Below are 18361 nucleotides of genomic sequence, written 5' to 3' on the forward strand. Positions count from 1 at the left end.
GGATGTTCGGTATGCTGATAGACTCACCCTTCTCTTGGTATAGTTACATCTATGCTGGGGATTCTCCAGGAAAATAGCTGTGTTGCCCAAGAGGGGTGATTTTTGCACACAGCTAGTTGATATAGCTGTGCTGGCAGAACTTTATAGTGTCGACCAGGCCCAGCAATACCAGCAAAAGCACAGTTGTGCTGATTACAACTGCAGCTACAGTAGGGAGAGGCTTTTGCCAGCACAGCCGTGTCAGTCAGGAATCAAACCTCTTCACACCCCATTCTATAGAGCTGTGCCAGCAGAAGTCTGTGTTTCAGACATGGCCACAGACAGCTGTGGGATACAAGACATCCCCTCTACACTTCCTTCTCGGTACTCAGATTGACCCCCAGAATCTGGAATTTGGGAACTCCCTTTCTTGAGTCTCACTTTTCAAGATAAGAATTAGAGCTGGTTCAATTTTTTCAAAGGAATATTTGTAATAAAATTGTCATTTTTTCCCCAGAGAACAAATTCATTGTTTGATAGAATAAAAAATGAAAAAGTTTGACATTTTTTCATTTACTTGCCCCTCCCCCCCCCGCTTCTTTCTTCTTTACTGGAGCTGCTTGAAAAATTATAGAATCTTTTTGGGATTTTTCAATGAAAAATTATATTTCAACTCTATTTCCAAAAATGGATCTTGGGAACCAAATGACACAACTCAGAACTTTTTTGTTTTAGTTTTCATTTATTTTAATAATGTTTCAAAATGCTTGAGCCCGCAAAGAATGAGACCTCCTGAATCACTGACCACTGCTGCACTTGTTGGCCTAAATGTGGAAGGACATGGCAGAGTAAACGTTGTCAGTCAGTGAGAGCCTCCCTCTGTCTTCTGCACACAAACCACTCTTAACCACACATGTACACATCAAGTCTGAAATTTGGAACAAAAGCTGCTTTTGAGATATCTGAGCACAATAACATCTCGACAGTTTTCTTAATACGTGATGAAAACCCTTCAGCCTCCTCCCCCCACTGCTGTTACTCAGCACCTGTCTACACTTAAAATGCTACAGCGACACCGTGCAGCGCTAAATTTGCACACTGAAGCACTTCAGTGTAAACACTCGCCACCGTGACGGGAGGGGTTCTCCTGTCGCTGTAGGTAATCCACATTCCCATGGAGCAGGACCTAGGTTGAGTGTACAATTCTTCCGCCTAGCTAGCACTGTCTACAATGAGGATTAGGTCGGGATAGCTGCTACGTTCAGGGGTGTGGATTTTTCACGCTCATGAGAGACGTAGCTATATCAATGTGAGTCTTCAGGATAGATGGGGCTTCAGACAATTCAAGCTCAGCTACAGGGAATGCCAAGAGATCGTCACAGAACAATTCACCATTGGGTAGAGAGAAAAAGGAGACATTTATGTTAATATATCACAGAGAAAATCATCTTTCTAATATAAAATATTAATCCTAGTAGCACTTTCACTTTTACCAGCACAGCGTCTACCGGCAAACCACTGCTTCCCTTTCGGTAAAGGGTGGAGATGGGGGTAAAGGCAGCCGTGAGTTGGAGCTTAATGTTGGTTTCTGTTTGTTTCTTCCGATTATGAAATCCACTTTCAGGCTGGGGAGGTTTAGCAGCTCCATTGATACCATGAGTCGTCTATGACGTTACAAGCCTGATTGCCCAAACCCAACGCCTTGTTTGTTAAAGAGACCAATGGCCTTTGTCAATGAGGAAAGGTCAGAGTTGATTTACCTCCCGGTGTAATATGGCTATATGCTGTCCCTTGAGTTTCTGAACGTAGCCTTTATGGTGTGGATGGGGTCTGTAATCATAAGAACATAAGAATGGCCATCCTGAGTCAGACCAAAGGTCCATCCAGCCCAGTATCCCATCTACCAACAGTGGCCAATGCCAGGTTCCCCAGAGGGAGTGAACCTAACAGGCAGTGATCAAGTGATCTCTCCCCGGCCATCCATCTCCACCCTCTGACAAACAGAGGCTAGGGACACCGTTCCTTACCCATCCTGGCTAATAGCCATTAATGGACTTAACCTCCATGAATTTATCCAGTTCTCTTTTAAACCCTCTTATAGTCCTAGCCTTCACAACCTCCTCAGGCAAGGAGTTCCACAGGTTGACTGTACGCTGTGTGAAGAACAACTTCCTTTTATTTGTTTTAAATCTGCTGCCCATTAATTTCATTTGGTGGCCCCTAGTTCTTATATTACGGGAACAAGTAAATAACTTTTCCTTATTCACTTTCTCTAAACCACGCATGATTTTATAGACTTCTATAATATCCTCCTCTTTTCCAAGCTGAAAAGTCCTAGCGTCTTTAATCTCTCCTCATAGGGGACCCGTTCCAAACCCCTAATCATTTTAGTTGCCCTTCTCTGAACCTTTTCTAATGCCAGTATATCTTTTTTGAGATGAGGAGACCACATCTGTATGCGCTATTGAAGATATTCTCCATCTTATTCTCTATCCCTTTTTTAATGATTTGTTTGCTTTTTTGACTGCCGCTGCACACTGCATGGACGTCTTCAGAGAACTATCCACAATGACTCCAAGATCTTTTTCCTGATTAGTTGTAGCTAAATTAGCCCCCATCATATTCTATGTATAGTTGGGGTTATTTTTTCCAAAATGCATTACTTTACATTTATCCACATTAAATTTCATTTGCCATTTTTTTGCCCAATCACTTAGTTTGGTGAGATCTTTTTGAAGTTCTTCACAGTCTGCTTTGGTCTTAACTATCTTGAGCAGTTTAGTATCATCTGCAATCTTTGCCACCTCATTGTTTACCCCTTTCTCCAGATCATTTATGTTCTTCTATGTGTCTGGACACTTTTATTTTTTACTATTGTTTCAACTAATTTGCCCGGTACTGACGATAGACTTACCGGTCTGTAATTGCTGGGATCACCTCTAGAGCTCTTCTTAAATAGTGGCATTACATTAGCTATCTTCCAGTCATTGGGTACAGAAGCTGATTTAAAGGACAGGTTACAAACCCTAGTTAATAGTTCCGCAATTTGACATTGGAGTTCTTTCAGAACTCTTGGGTGAACGCCATCTGGTCCTGGTGACCTGTTACTGTTAAGTTTATCAATTAATTCCAAAACCTCCTCTAGTGACACTTCAGTCTGTGACAATTCCTCAGATTTGTCACCTACAAAAGATGGCTCAGGTTTGAGAATCTTCCTAACATCCTCAGCCGTGAAGACTGAAGCAAAGAATTCATTTAGTTTCTCTGCAATGATTTTATCGTCTTCAAGTGCTCCTTTTGTATCTCAGTCGTCCAGGGGCCCCACTGGTTGTTTAGCAGGCTTCCGGCTTCTGATGTACTTAAAAAACATTTTGTTATTACCTTTTGAGGTTTTGGCTAGCTGTTCTTCAAAATCCTCTTTGGCTTTTCTTATTACATTTTTACACTTAATTTGGCAGAGTTTATGCTCCTTTCTATTTACCTCACTAGGATTTGACTTCCACTTTTTAAAAGATGCCTTTTTATCTCTCACTGCTTCTTCTACATGGTTGTTAAGCCACAGTGGCTCTTTTTTAGTTCTTTTCCTGTGTTTTTTAATTTGGGTTTACATTTAAGTTGGGCCTCTATTATGGTGTCTTTGAAAAGTGTCCATGCAGCTTGCAGGGATTTCACTCTATTCACTGTACCTTTTAATTTCTGTTTAACTAACCCCCTCATTTTTGAATAGTTCCCTTTTCTGAAATTAAATGCCATAGTGTTGGGCTGTTGACGTGTTCTTCCCACCAGAGGAATGTTAAATGGTATTGTATTATGGTCACTATTTCCAAGCGGTCCTGTTATAGTTCCCTCTTGGCCCAGATCCTGCGCTCCACTCAGGACTAAATCGAAAGTTGCCTCTCCCCTGGTGGGTTCCTGTACCAGCTGCTCCAAGAAGCAGTCATTTAAAGTATCGAGAAATTTTGTCTCTGCATTTCGTCCTGAGGTGACATGTACCCAGTCAATATGGGGATCATTGAAATCCCCCACTATTCTTGAGTTCTTTGTTTTGGTAGCCTCCCTAATCTCCCTTAGCATTTCATCACCACTATCACTGTCCTGGTCAGGTGGTCGATAATAGATCCCTACTGTTATATTCTTATTAGAGCATGGAATTACTATCCAGAGAGATTCTATGGAACATGTGGATTCATTTAAGATTTTTACTTCATTTGATTCTACATTTTCTCCCACGCCCTTCCCCCCTGCCCCCGCACGACCTGTTCTGTCCTTCCAATATATATTGTACCCCGCAATGACTGTGTCCCATTGATTGTCCTCATTCCACCAATTTTCTGTGATGCCTCTTATGTCAATATCCTCCTTTAACACGAGGCACTCAAGTTCACCCATATTATGATTTAGACTTCTAGCATTTGTGTACAAGCACTTTAAAAACTTGTCACGGTTTATTTGTCTGCCCTTTTCTGATGAGTCAGATTCTTTTTTATGTGACTGTTTTTCATCTGATCTGGCCCCTACTTTATCCTCTTCCATCCTCTCCTCCTGACTAAAACCTAGAGAATCTCTATCAATAGACCCTCCCGTAAGAGAAGTCTCTGTCCGATCCACGTGCTCCTCTGCAGCAATCGGCTTTCCTCCCGCCCCCATCTCTTAACATTAAAAAGGTTGCAGAGCAGTTTTTAAACTAAGTGACAGCCATCTTGATCCAGCTTGGTTTAGGTGGAGCCCATCCTTCCTCCCCCCATCCCAAAAGTTTCCCCAGTTCCTAAAAAATCTAAACCCTGCCTCTCTACACCATCATCTCATCCTCGCATTGAGACTCTGAAGCTCTGCCTGCCTACCTGGCCCTGCGCGTGGAAGCATTTCTGAGAATGCCACCATAGAGGTCCTGGATTTCAGGCTCTTTCCTACCAGCCTAAATTTGGCCTCCAGGACGTCTCTCCTACCCTTCCCTGTGTCACTGGTACCTACATGTACCACGACCACTGGCTCCTCCCCAGCACTGCACATAAGTCTGTCTAGATGCCTCGAGAGAAATCACAGCTGGCCCTATGACCACCATCTGAAACTCCAGATTCTGAACATGATGGGAAGCCAGATGAATAAAAGAGAGACTAGGATTGCCAGGGATCTCTCACTTAATAGATTTGCTAACCCTAACCGTTCAGGGAATGGGCTTCTGCCATTTAATCTGGCCTCTGTCTGTTAAAAGTATCAGGCTAATATAACAGACTCTTGAAGCAAAATGAACTTGCAGTACTCACAGGCAGAGCATCACTGACGCTGCTCACCACTGCCCTGCCTCCAATGGAGCTACCTCGGTTTAGCCTGGACCATTAACTCCAACACAGGAATGTTGATTTACATCCATTTGGAATCTGGCCCGTTGACTCCAATGAAGCTACGGATAAGTTACACCAGAAGGGGATCTGGCCCTGCTGACTTTACTGGAGCAATGGTTGATTTACACCTGTTGTTCTGTCTCCACTTACTTTGATAGAGCAACACTAATTTACACCAGCTTGGGATCTGCTCCCTTGTAGAGATGAGGCCATGTACGGGATTGCCCATGGTGATACTATGATCTGCAGTCTCTCGGATGCAGAATGACAGGATTCCCAGTATATCACAGCTCCCACTATGTATGACTCCACCTGGGAAGTGATTAGAATGAACAGAGCCCACAGTAACCCAGCAAATTGCCTACTTTTATAATGGGAGACTTGAAACTGCAAAGAACACTTGGATTGACACTTACATGCCCCCAGGGGACTTGGAAGCCCATTGCTTTGTGTTTTGCACCAGTCTTTGAACATGTGTCCAGGATACTCCAGTTGACTCTAAATCTCAGGGTTCGGGCTTGTGAAGAGATACTGAGATAATATAAAACAGCCTGACAATAAAGGAAATCTAGAGTACTCACCCCAACAGCTTCTTCAAATGGAGTCTCGTGATCCTGTAAGGAGATAGTTAGGAGTTATTTCACCCTGCTCTTTCTCCAGTACCATTTCAATGTAGCTGATTCCTCACAATGGCAATAGCTTTCCCAGGTCAGTTCTACACAAGGAGCGCTTGTCCAGTGTGGCTAGACCGGTAGACGAGTGCGCTTTCGCCAGTATAGCATGTTCCCCCCAAAGCCAAATAAGTTCATGTCTGCATCACACTGCATTGCCCCATGGAGCATGCTGTGCACGCCAACAGAAGGTCTTTTTCTGCCAATATCAGCACTCCACCTCCCCAGTCGGAGTTCGGTACGCTGACAGAATCACCTTCCCTTGGTCTAGTTACGTCTATGCTGGGGATTCTCCAGGAAAATAGCTGTGTTGCCCAAGAGGGGTGATTTTTGCACACAGCTCGTTGATATAGCTGTGCTGGCAGAACTTGATAGTGTCGACCAGGCTCAACCACACCAGCAAAAGCAGAGTTGTGCTGATTACAACTGCAGCTACAGTAGGGAGAGGCTTTTGCCAGCACAGCCGTGTCAGTCAGGAATCAAACCTCCTCACACCCCATACTATAGAGCTGTGCCAGCAGAAGTCTGTGTTTCAGACATGGCCACAGACAGCTGTGGGATAGAAGACATCCCCTCTACACTTCCTTCTCAGTACTCAGACTGACCCCCAGAATCTGGAATTTGGGAACTAACTCCCTTTCTTGAGTCTGACTTTTCAAGATAAGAATTAGAGCTGGTTCAAATTTTTCAAAATGAGTTTTTGTAAAAATATTGTCATTTTGTTTTGCAAAATCAGAAATGAAAAGAAGTTGTGTTTTTTTTTATTTATTTCCCCCCCCCTTCATCTTTTCTGGAGCTGTTTGAAAAATTATAAGTGTGTTTTGGGGACATTTCAAAGAAAAATAGCATTTCAAATCTATTTGCAAAAATGGGTCTGAGGAATCAAAGAACAAACCTCAAAACTTTTTTTCTTTTTCTTTTTCATTATTTTTATGGAAAAATTGGGGGAAAAGGAAGAAACAAATTTTTCTCTGCAATTTTGCATTTTGAAAAAAATAATTTGGGGTTAAAAATAAAAAAGATTAGATTGACAAATTTCAACTAGTTCTACTTTTTTCTTCTTTCAAAAATCACTGATCATCCTACGTGTTGTTTTAAAAAAGTATTGAAAATGGAAGAGGGGAGCTCATTGCATAGCTGGGTGTGTTCAGCACTTTTGGGAATCAAGCCCAAGTCATGTCTGCTCGAGTCACTAAAGAATGAGCCCCCCGAATCACTGACCACTACTGCACTTGTTGGTCTATGTGTGGAAGGACATGGCAGAGTAAGCTGTTGTCAGTGACTGAGAGCCTCTCTCTCTCTGTTCTGCACACAAACCTCTTTTAACCACACACGTACACATCAAGTCTGAAATTTGGAACAAAAGATGCTTTTGAGATATCTGAGCATAACAGCACATCTAAACAGTTTTCTTCATAAGTGATGAAAACCCTTTAGCCTCCTTCCCCCACTGCTGTTACTCAGGATCTGTCTACACTTAAAACGCTACAGAACACAGCCATGTCATGCCATGCCATGTCGGTCAGCCATGCCAACACAGCCATGTCGGTCACGGATCAAAGCTCTTCATACCCCAAACCAACATAGCCGTGACAGCAGAAATCTGAAGTGTAGACATGGCTTCAGCAAGTTCTGGGATGAGAAACCTCACCCCTACCCTTCTTTCTCAGTGCTGGCAGTAACCTCCAGAATCTAGAATTTGGGAGCTTCCTTACCTGAGTCTGACTCCTCAGGAGATGAATTAAAGCTGGTCAAAATTTCAGAAAAGAATTTTTTCCCCATCTTTTACATAAGAACATAAAACAGCCATACTGGGTCAGACCAAAGGTCCGTCTAGCCCATTATCCTGTCTTCCAACAGTGACCAATGCCAGGTGCCCCAGGGGGAATGAACAGAAGAGGTCATCAAAAAGTGATCCATCCCCTGTCGCCCATTCCCAGCTTCTGGCAAACAGATGCTAGGGACACCTGGCTAGTAGCCATTGATGGACCTATCGTCCATGAATTTATCTAGTTCTTTTTGAACGCTGTTATAATCTTGGCCTTCACAACATCCTCTGGCAAGGAGTTCCACAAGTTGACTGTGCACTGTGTGGAAAAACGTTCCCTTTACATTCCCCTCCCTTCTTTTATTTCCCCCCTTATTTTCTCTTTTCGAGAGCCATTTGAAAAATGTTGTCTATTTTTGGAAAATTTCAGGAAAATTGGGGGTTTTAGTCATTTTTGCAAAAATTTTTGAAACTGCTTGCATATTTTTAAATGAAAAAATAATAGCCGAAACATTTTCCCCGGTTGCTTTACCACTCAGGGTGGGGGGCTGGGAATCAATAGCCAAAACTCAAAACATATTTTGTTTTTTGGTTTTCACTTGTTTATTCTTTTCCATTAAAATATTCACTTTGAAAAAACAAAATCATTTTTGGTCTCAAAATTGGCTGAGCATCCTCTGTTATTTTCAAACATTTTAGAGAATGGGGTGGGGGGTCAGGGAGGGGGGTTCTTTGCACAGCCCAGGATGTTCAGCACTTTTGGGAATCAAGATCAAGTCATCTCTGCTTGAGCCTCTAAAGAATGAGACCCCACCCTCAGCCCAAATCGCTGACCACTGGGGCACAAGTTGGCCAAATGTGTAGTGAAAATGGCATAGTAAGCTAATGTCAATCAGTGAGGACCTCTCTATTTCTCCAGCATGCAAACCACTTAGAACCATATGTACATATTGAATCTGAACTTTGGAACAAAATGCGCTTTGGGGATATCGAAGCATAATAACAGATCTAAAGAATTTTCCTAATAAGTGAGGAAAACCCTTTAATCTTCTCCCCCCATGACTGTACTCGGCCAATTCAAACTCAGCACAGTGCTAAGACACTGTCCAAGAACAATTCACCTTTGGGCAGAGAGGAAAGTGGAGCCATTTCAGATCCTATTTCACAGAGAAAACCAACATTATAATAGAAAGTATTATACTGCTCGAAGTGATCGCATCCTTACCAGTGCGAAGAGCTGCTCCGCGCTGCTTCTCTTTGGGGAAAGGATGGTGATGAGGAGAATGGCAGCCACAATCTGGAGCTTCATCTTTGCAGCTGAAAGATTCTTCCAGGTCCTGATATCCCCAGTGTGCAGCTGGAGGGTTTAGCGTCTATATTTATGCCATGTGTGGTAGGTGACATTACAAGCTTGACTGCCCAAACTCCATGCCCGCATTGTCAAGGAGACCAATCACCTTTATCAATAAGGAAAGGACAGACACCTCATTTATCACCAAAACTCTCCCTGTGGAATCTGATTTCTGCTTCCAAAGGCCAGGATCCAACTTCAGCTGGAAAAAGAAACTGTTCTTCTCCCTAAACTTTTCAAAGTGACTTATCTTTTCCTTTCTGGCATGGAGAGGCAGAACCTGCTTTATCTTTCTCATCTGCCCCAATCCCCATGCCCACTGTTTCTGCTAACTAATCAACTAGCCCATCCCTAGCACTGCAGCCTCTCAGTTTCCCCTGGGCCCTACGGGCTGTTCCCTTGAAGGGGCCACGAGCCTGATCTTACCCTACTCTCTCAAGCGCAGTATCTTGAGCCACTGGTTCTGCCCAGTAGAACCAACAAGTCTGTCTTTACCCTCCCATGATTGCCCAGACTTTGCAGCCTGCAACTCCTGCCACTTTATTGTCTCGCTCAGATCATGAACATTTCTTCTTTCCCTCTGTGAAAGGTCTGCCCCCCACAGTAGAGATGTGTCTGCCGTAGGTGAAGATATGTCCGCCCATAGCTGAAGTACCTGCCAATCTTTCATATCCTTAACCTTCCAACCCCCCTGCAAGGACAGGTAGTGCTATTGTCCCTGTCTTACAGATGGGAAACTGAGGTACAGAACAACTCAATAACGTAATCAAGGTCACACAGGAGTCTGTGGCACCACAGGGGATTGAGCTGTCGTGTCCTGAGTCCTAAGCTAATGCTCTAACCACTGGACCACCTTCCTTCTATAACCTGAGTCCCAAAAGCCACCCCTGCAGGCAGGAATGTAGCAAGTAATAAAATCAGAGGCGCTCCCAAGTGTAAGGGGACTGTTGCCCCCTTACTAACATTCAGTGGGGGTGTTTTAGTTGCTAGCTGCAAGTACTAAAAAGGGGGAAGGGTCGATGGGGAATCGGACCCGGAGACTGACAGCCCCCAGGAAGAATGGGGAGAGGCCAATGCTCCAGGTCAGCCTGAATGACAGGGCGAGCAGGCTAATCAGGGAGTCAGGAGGCCAGGGAGGTCCCATCCTCTGTGTGAGCTGGATTTGCCTGGGTCAGACAGAGTGGGGCCGAGCTAAGGAGAAAGCAGGGGCCTGATCTGAGCTGGGGAGCAGAGCTGGGCCAGATCCAGAGGGACCAGAAAAGCAGCCCAGAGAAAGCAGACACTGTCCTGGGAGCAGAGCTTCAGCCCCAAAGGCAGAGGCCCAGCCCAGAGAGAGCAGACCTGTCCTGGGAGCGGAGCTGCAGCGACCAGAGCCAGAGGGGCCAGAGAAGCAGCCCAGGGAGCTGGAGGCAGCAGCAGCAGCAGTGAGAGACCGAGCGGTGCGGCTGGGGCTGGAGCCGTCCGGAACTGGGTGCGGTGAGCAGCTGGGGAGACCAAGGGGGACCCTTGGCAGCAGGCCCAGCACCTGGAGACGCCTCAGCCAAGAGGCTCTGCAGGCCAGGCTTGGATCGTAACCGCACCTGGGCGGGGGTGACACTTGGCAGAATGGTCCTACCACTTAGAGCCTGAGAGCGTGTGGCCACCACCAGAGCAAGTGTCCAACCCACAGCATCCCTGCAGCACAGCCAGGGCCTGAGAAGAAGGCCTGGGACTTCCGAGGAACAGACTGTGAACTGCCCTGACGTTCCAGAGACACTGTTTGTGATGTTCCCTGCCACAGAGCGGGGTGATGACTTTCCTTTAACCTTTCTCATTGTTCCTTACTCTTTTTAAAATTAATTGTTGATTAAATAACTTGTATTTGCTTTAACTTGTATGTAGTGGTCAGTAGGTCAGAGAAGTGCCCAGTGCAGAGAGAGTACCCCGGAGTGGGGACACCCTAGCCCCTGTCCTAGGTGACCACAGCAGGGTTGGGGGTCGAGCCCCCCAGGAATCCTGGGCCCAGCCTTGTTGGGGTTACAAGGACTCTGCCAGACAGGAGAGTGGAAGGGGAGTCCTCAAGGGCAGGGAGGCCACTGGGTAAAGGAAGTGGGAGCGAGGACTCGGATCCTTTCGCTAGCCCACTTCACCGGGGTCGTGCAGAAGCCAGGAAAGTTCCCCACAAGAGCGGGACTATTTCCCCACTTACACAAGCATGCTCAGACTTTATGTACAGCAAAGACATCAGTGGAGTATGCTTCCATTGGTTGTACTCAGCTACTGGTTTACTGGCTGACAATAGTGTAGCAAGAGAAGGCTGAGAGTTATCCAAGTCTTCCCGTCCCAAGTAATGCTCTCCTGAACTTCTCTCCCACAGCCATGGCTCTCAGGTCGTCCTCCTCAGAGATGCCTGCCATTCTTGGCCCCCGCTAGCAAATGGCAAATGGTTTTCTGGAGGAAAGGAACGGCAAGACTGGATTAGACCCAAGAGCCATTTCCTCCAGTATCCCATCTCCAGCACTGGCCAGCACCCACTGCTTCCAAGGAAGGTGTAAGAACCCCAATGTGGGAGAATCTGCCCCCATGAAAGTCTCATCCCTATCCCTAAGCAGGAGGTTTCATCACCCTTCGAAAATTAGGATAATGCAACATAAACCTGATTTGAATGGAAGAAGAGCCTGCACAAAGGGGTTTTCATGGTTGAACTAACTCAGATTAAAATCCTACAAAATTGGTCAAATAATGTATCTTTCTTGTGTAGACAAGGCCTGAGAATCTGGGCCTCTGTTCTCTCTCTCCGCCCACAACCGGGACCCAATCCAAGCCCAACAAAGAGCTACTACTGAGGCCCCTCTTTGCCTCGCTGGACACCCCACCTTTCACCTGTCGCCGGCAGCATTGCTATGTTAGCACAGCTCTTTCATGCAAGAGCTCTTCTGAAAACACCAGCCACACCTGACAGCCCGTTCCCCCTGTCTGCCCTTGCTCACCTCTGGCAGGCACCAATCTTTTGCTGATAAGAGCCATGGGTTCTGCTTCCTCCTCTTAATGACTGACTGTTCCCATTCTTAAAAACCCCATGAACTGTCCTGTCAATAAACAATAGGAGCCTGTTTAGAGTCTGACCGGGCATCACCTCAGAACAAGAGCTTTAGCCATTTACCATTCAGAGACGGTGATATAAAAAGGCACTTATTTTGGTGGGAGCCAAATTTAAATGAAGACACTTACACAGATAGGTCGCCACGAGGCAGCTTAAGTTTACCTAACTGTGTAGTGTAGACCAGGCCTTAGCATGGGTCACTCACCCTAAAAGGAGTTGCAGGAGGTTGTTCTCAGGATCACTCCTGCTAATTCCCCACTGTTCAGGGAGACTTTTTTCCAGATTCTTTCAGGCTGTGTAGCTCCTGGTACTCTAGGGTTTGAGGTACACGACTGAAACCCAAGTACCTGCCTTTTCAGTCCTTACCTGGTTATTCCCTGTGGATGTGTGTGGCACAGAGCTGGGTGGTATTACCAAGTAGCCCATGGGAAACCCTATAGAAATTCCCATAGCAGATGAGATGACTATAATTATTTATCATATGTATTATGGTAGCGACTAGGGGGCAGATAATAGGACACTGTTGTGTCAGGCACTGAACAGTCACAGAGCCCAGTGTTAACCTGCAAGTTAACCCTGCAGTGAAGATGCACCTTAAGGTCCTTTTGAGCCGAATGGCGACAAAAAGGTGCCTTAAACTCACACCCATTTTAAGGCCTTTAGACAGGAAGCATGATCCAGTGGTTAGGGCCCTAATCCAGGACTTGAATTCCTTGCTCTGCTACAGAGCTCTTGTGTGACCTTGGGCGAATCACAGAGGCTCTCTTTGCCAGCTGCAAAATGAGGGTAGCAGCACTTTGCTACCTCCTGGGGAAGTCTTCAGGAGAAATTCATCAATGATTGTGACCTTCCCAGCTATTAGGCTCTCAGGGGCCACGTAAGTCCTGAAGAGAGACAGAGCAGTGTCAAGTGAGTCGGTTGAAGCAGTGCTAGAGACTGGTTGGTGGATACTTGTTTCGATTTAGCAGTGGTGTGTTTCAGTTCATCTGGTCAATTTAGGACAGAGGTCCCCAATCTGTGGGACATGCCCCACTAGTGCGGAGCAGAGGAAGATTAAAGGGGCACTCCTGGGGCACAGGCCAGCCCCCATGTGGGGTGGGGATAGGGCGCCTAGTCCTGCCCTGACTGCTAGCCACACACCCAGGGATCCGCTACTAGCCGCCGGGCCCACACGCGGGGTCCCAGCTGGTGGCCCCACGCCAGGGCATCTGCTCTCAGCCCCGCGTCTGGGGATCCACCCCCGACCCAGCTGTGACACCAGCCTCGGCCCCTTACCCCAGTCCACGTCCCCCCTTCCCGATCTGCGACCCTGCTCCCAGCAGGCAGGGGGGCCATAGACGGGAGTAAGGGGGGTGCAAGGTAAAAAGTTTGAGGACCACTGATTTAGGATAACGCAACATAAGCCTGATTTGAATGGAAAGAAGAGCCTGCACACAGGGGTTTTCGTGGTTGAACTAACTCAGATTAAAATCCCACCATTGGTCAAATAATGTATCTTTCTTGTATAAACAAGGCCTGAGAATCTGGGCCTCTGTTTTCTCTCTCTCCGCCCACAACCGGGACCCAATCCTAAAACAACAAAGAGCTTCTATTGAGGCCCCTCTTTGCCTCACTGGACACCCCACCTTTCACCTGTCGCCAGCGGCATTGCTATGTTAGCACAGCTCTTTCATGCAAGAGCTCTTCTGAAAACACAGCCACACCTGACAGCCTGTTCTCCTTGTCTGCCCTTGCTCACCTCTGGCAGGCACCGATCTCATGCTGATAAGAGCCATGGGTTCTGCTTCCTCCTCCTAATGACTGACTGTTCCCATTCTTAAAAACCCATGAACTGTCCAGTGGACAAACAATAGGAGCCTGTTTAGAGTCCGACCGGGCAGCACCTCAGAACAAGAGCTTTAGCCGTTTTCTGTTCAGAGACGGTGATATAACAAGGACAGGCTACGTCAGCAGCCAGAAAGGACATTTCTTCGCATGGGTCACTCACTCTAAAATACCTTGCTGTAGGAGGTTCTCAGGATCACTCCTGCTGATTCCCCACTGCTCATGGAGACTTCTCTCCAGATTCTAGCAGGCTGTGCAGCTCCTGGTACTCTAGCGCTTAAGGTACACGACTGAACCCCAAGTCCCGGCCTTTTCAGGACTTACCTGGTTATTCCCTGTGGATCTGTGTGGCATAGAGCTGGGTGGTGTCACCAAGTAGCCCAGGGAAAGCATGTAGGAATTCCCATACCGGATCAGATTATGGTTATTATTTATCATCTCTATTATGGTCGTGACTAGGAGGCAGATGAGATCAGGACCCTATTGTGCCAGGTGGGACTGTCTCTCACAAATGGTGAGAGACAGTCCCAGCCCCAGCTGAGATCACGGCCCTGTGGTGCCGCGTGCTGGTGGGGATGTTAGTGGAAGTGCAACCACAAGTGGTTTGTAGCGTGAGGACATGGTCTGCTCACATCAACACAGGCACAGGCAGATGTTCCTTGGGAGGCTGGAAGGGTGATGTGGGGTCCCTGGTACGGGAGGGGATAGATGTCGAGGGGCCTAATGAGGGAGCTGAGAGGACTCTATTAGCTCCACTCCAAATGCCGCCTGGAGTCACAAGGCCATTTTTAAAGGTCTCATGAAACAACTGAGCCTGGAATGATTTGGGCTAAATTGTTCTTTAGTCCTCAAAGAGCAGAGTCACTTTGTGAGGTTGCTTAGAACCAGCCATCACTGACTAAAGCAGTTTTGTGCGTGGACGGAAAGTGTTTTTCAAACGCTACTGAAGAGGGTTAAATGTGACAGTGTAGAGCAGGAGTCGATCTGGAGAGACACCAAAAGTAGCTCAGGAGGCAGCTCACCTGAGAGAACCTCATTGTTTCATTCCTATTTAACATCTGTATAGTCATCGGTTGATGCCTTGTGTGTGCTAGGGCCCTGTTTTGCCGGGCGCTGTAGAAATACAGTGAGAGACAGTCCCTGCCCTTAGAGAGACTTGGGCCTTGTTGTGCAGGGTGTTGCCCAGATACACAGGGAGACACAGTTCCTGCCCCAGCTGAGATCAGGGCCCTGTAGTGCCTGGCACTGCCCAGATACAGCGAGAGACAGTCCCTGCCCTTGCTGAGATTTGGGCCTTGTTGTGCCGGGCGTTGCCCAGACACACAGTGAGAGACTGTCCCTGCCCCAGCTGAGATCAGGGCCCCATTTGCTGTGCATTGCGCAGACACACAGCAAGAGACAGTCCCTGCCCTTACTGAGATTTGGGCCTTGTTGTGCCGGGCATTGTACAAACATAAATGAACAGAGAGTCACAAAGAGTTTACAGATAAATAAACAAGACACACAAAAGTTGTATTTCCAGTTCTGGGAGGGAAGTTGTGTCTCCTCATTAGAGTCAGGGAGGCGGGGGTCTGAGAGTCAGGACTCCTGGGTTCTATCCGCAGCTCTGGGAGGGGATTTAGGTCTGCAGGGTTAGAGCAGAGGAAGTGGATAGAAAGGATTTGGTTCCCATCGCTGCCATTGCCTTACAAGTCAACTTCCCACCGCACACAGGCAGGAAGATTTAGCTAATGGCTGCCTATAACGTGCTCCAAGTTCCACCAAAGAAAGGGGAACAGAAGAGCAAAGTATCCTCATAATTAAACTGCATTATTTATGGCCCACTGTATAAGAAAGCAAAACCACTAGCCCTACAAACCACTGCAGGATAAAGCAGCCTTGCTCTGAGCGCGGGCACAGGGGACCACGGACCCAGTGTCATTGCAGCTGCCTGCTGGAGGGAATAAAGAGCACAGACAGTCTGGACTCCCATGGTCCTTGTGGCTGCTGCTCAGTCGTCTCATCGGGTGCCCCTGACTCCCACCAGCCCCCCACAACCACTAGACCCCATTCCCCAGAGTTGCGGGGTAGAACCGAGGAGTCCTGACTCCCATACCCCCTGCTGTCACCCACTAGATCCCATTCCCATTCCGGAGGTGGATAGAACCCAGGAGTCCAGATTCCCAGGCCCTATGCTCTAATCCTGAGACCCTACTGCCCTCCAAGAGCCACGAGATCTGCTTTGCAGCATATTGTGCATATACCTGCAGCTCCATCTTCGAGAAAGCCCTCCTGTATGTACTGTAGGTTTGTGTGGGGAAATAGATTGTGTGTGTCCACAGTACCCCTCTTGCATATTGACCTTTCTCCTGGCTCATCTGGTACAGCTATTGTCTTTGAACTCCACTGTGGTCTGGGCTTTGAGCCTCACTCACACTAACATCGGTGAGGGAAGCTGCAGGATTAGACTCTGTTACGCTTGAATTTGTTCAATTCAGCCATCTGAACCACCAGGGATGCTGCTAAGAGAGAACATCCCCAACGCAGAGCCACTGTAAATTATTTCAAATGAGAGCATCACTTGAAGAAAATTTCTTTCTTGGCAAAAGAAAATCACCACATCTGTTCTGTTGAGCAATTTGATGTTGACACTGAGCCTAGAAAATCAGCAGGGAAGCAAACACCAGAGAATGCTACAGACCAGCATTTAAGTGGCACAATAGCAAAGCATTTAAGCAAGCTTTGATCCCAATGGTCTGATCCAGTGCCCACTGATATCAGGGGGAAGACTCCCATCAGCTCAGGCCCGTGCTCAAGTGCCCCAAGCGCTGCAGGCCCAGCCATTCCTTATGAATTTAGATCCCTTTCCGTGTCGTGATCCCCCTCCCCCAGTATGTGCCATCAGCAGGGATTGAACTTAGAACCTTCAGCACCACACTTTAAGCACAGATGCTAAAGGCACCCTATGTTAATTCGCAGTAGTAGGCTGTCATCTTCTTCTACAGTTCAGTTACTATAGGGGGACACAACACACTTCGGAAGCTTGTTATCTTGAGCTAGCATATAGTTTGTGAATGGATCCCATCTCCCCTTGAACATTTCTCCCCTCTTCAGCTGGCTCTCCTTCCAAGTGAACAGCATTCTGGTAGTTACATGCATTTTCCCTGCAACCCATGAACTCCTGGCCCATGGAAAGGAAGACGATGGGAGTGAGGCAGCTGTTAAAATGGAGCAGGCCATCAGCAAAGAGGATGCCCATATCCAGGGATTTTTTCATCACTGAATGTAGTGCATCACCTGAGACCTGCAGGAAGTAGAAGACGTGATATGGCATCCAGCAGAGGTAAAAGATCAGGATTAAGACAAGGTGGATGTTGAGGGGCTTCCTGGACTGAGTGAGATGGCTTCTCCTCAGCTTGGCAGCTAGAAGAATGTAGCAGGTCATGATCAAGGCTAATGGGACCAGGAACCCAACCAGGAAGTGGATAGCAACACTGGCCATCATCCTTCTTTTTCTCAGACAGAGGTTCTCTTGGACACTGTTCAGATTGCCAGAGGTGACGTTCCACTCTGAAGATGAGCTCATGAAATCCCAGAGATCAGGGTACTGCAAGCTCAATGCAAGGGATAGGATCCAGATGACCAGAATAACCAAAGAAGCCAGACGGGGTGAACTGTGGTTCTGGGACCACACAGGGCAGGCCATGGAGATACAGTGCTTGGCATTGATGACAGTGAAGAGGAAAACCCTAGTGAACATGTTGAGTGAGGTGACAGTAATGGTCAATTTATACATCATGCTGCCCAAGGGCCAACGAAAGCCCAAGGCTATGCAGATAACTCTGAAGGATAGGAAGCAGGTGAAGATGAAGTCAGCAATGGCCATGTTAAGGAACTACATTGGAGTGACTGTCTTCTTCACCTGGAAGCCAGTGATGACGATGATCCAGCCATTTCCCACCATGCCCAAGAGGAAGGCCAGGCTATAGGCCACCATGAAGATTATGTTAGTCATGTCCATGAGAACTGGATTATGAATAAGCGCTGCTTCATAGGTTGCCATCCAAGTGTAGGTTCAGGCAGTGCAGATCTTCTACTGACCAAACAAAGAACAAATATCATGTCTCTGAAAGCTTATCTTGATGAGGATAAAAGATCAGGCGTGCTGGAACAATTTGTACAGTGCGGGTGCTGACAGCCATTGAACCAAACTGTAACCCTGTGTATGATGGAAACCAGTTCAAGCCAGAGGGTGCAGCAGCCCCCCCAGCACTCCTAGTTCCAGCACCTGTGTAAAAGGTTGGGGTTTTAGATAGCAAGTTGTAAATAACACACACAAACTCTAGCTTAGCACTGTTACTAACT

At 47.0% G+C, this 18361-nt stretch overlaps 1 pseudogene; it reads right to left on the reverse strand.

Moving 5' to 3' along the window:
* Window positions 1-17042: 17042 nt before the first annotated feature.
* LOC141977532 (chemerin-like receptor 1) lies at window positions 17043-18059 on the reverse strand (annotated as a pseudogene).
* Between the last annotated feature and the right edge of the window lie 302 nt (window positions 18060-18361).

This window comes from Natator depressus, chromosome 24 (genome assembly GCF_965152275.1).
Source record: "Natator depressus isolate rNatDep1 chromosome 24, rNatDep2.hap1, whole genome shotgun sequence".
NCBI classification, from domain to species: Eukaryota; Metazoa; Chordata; order Testudines; family Cheloniidae; genus Natator; species Natator depressus.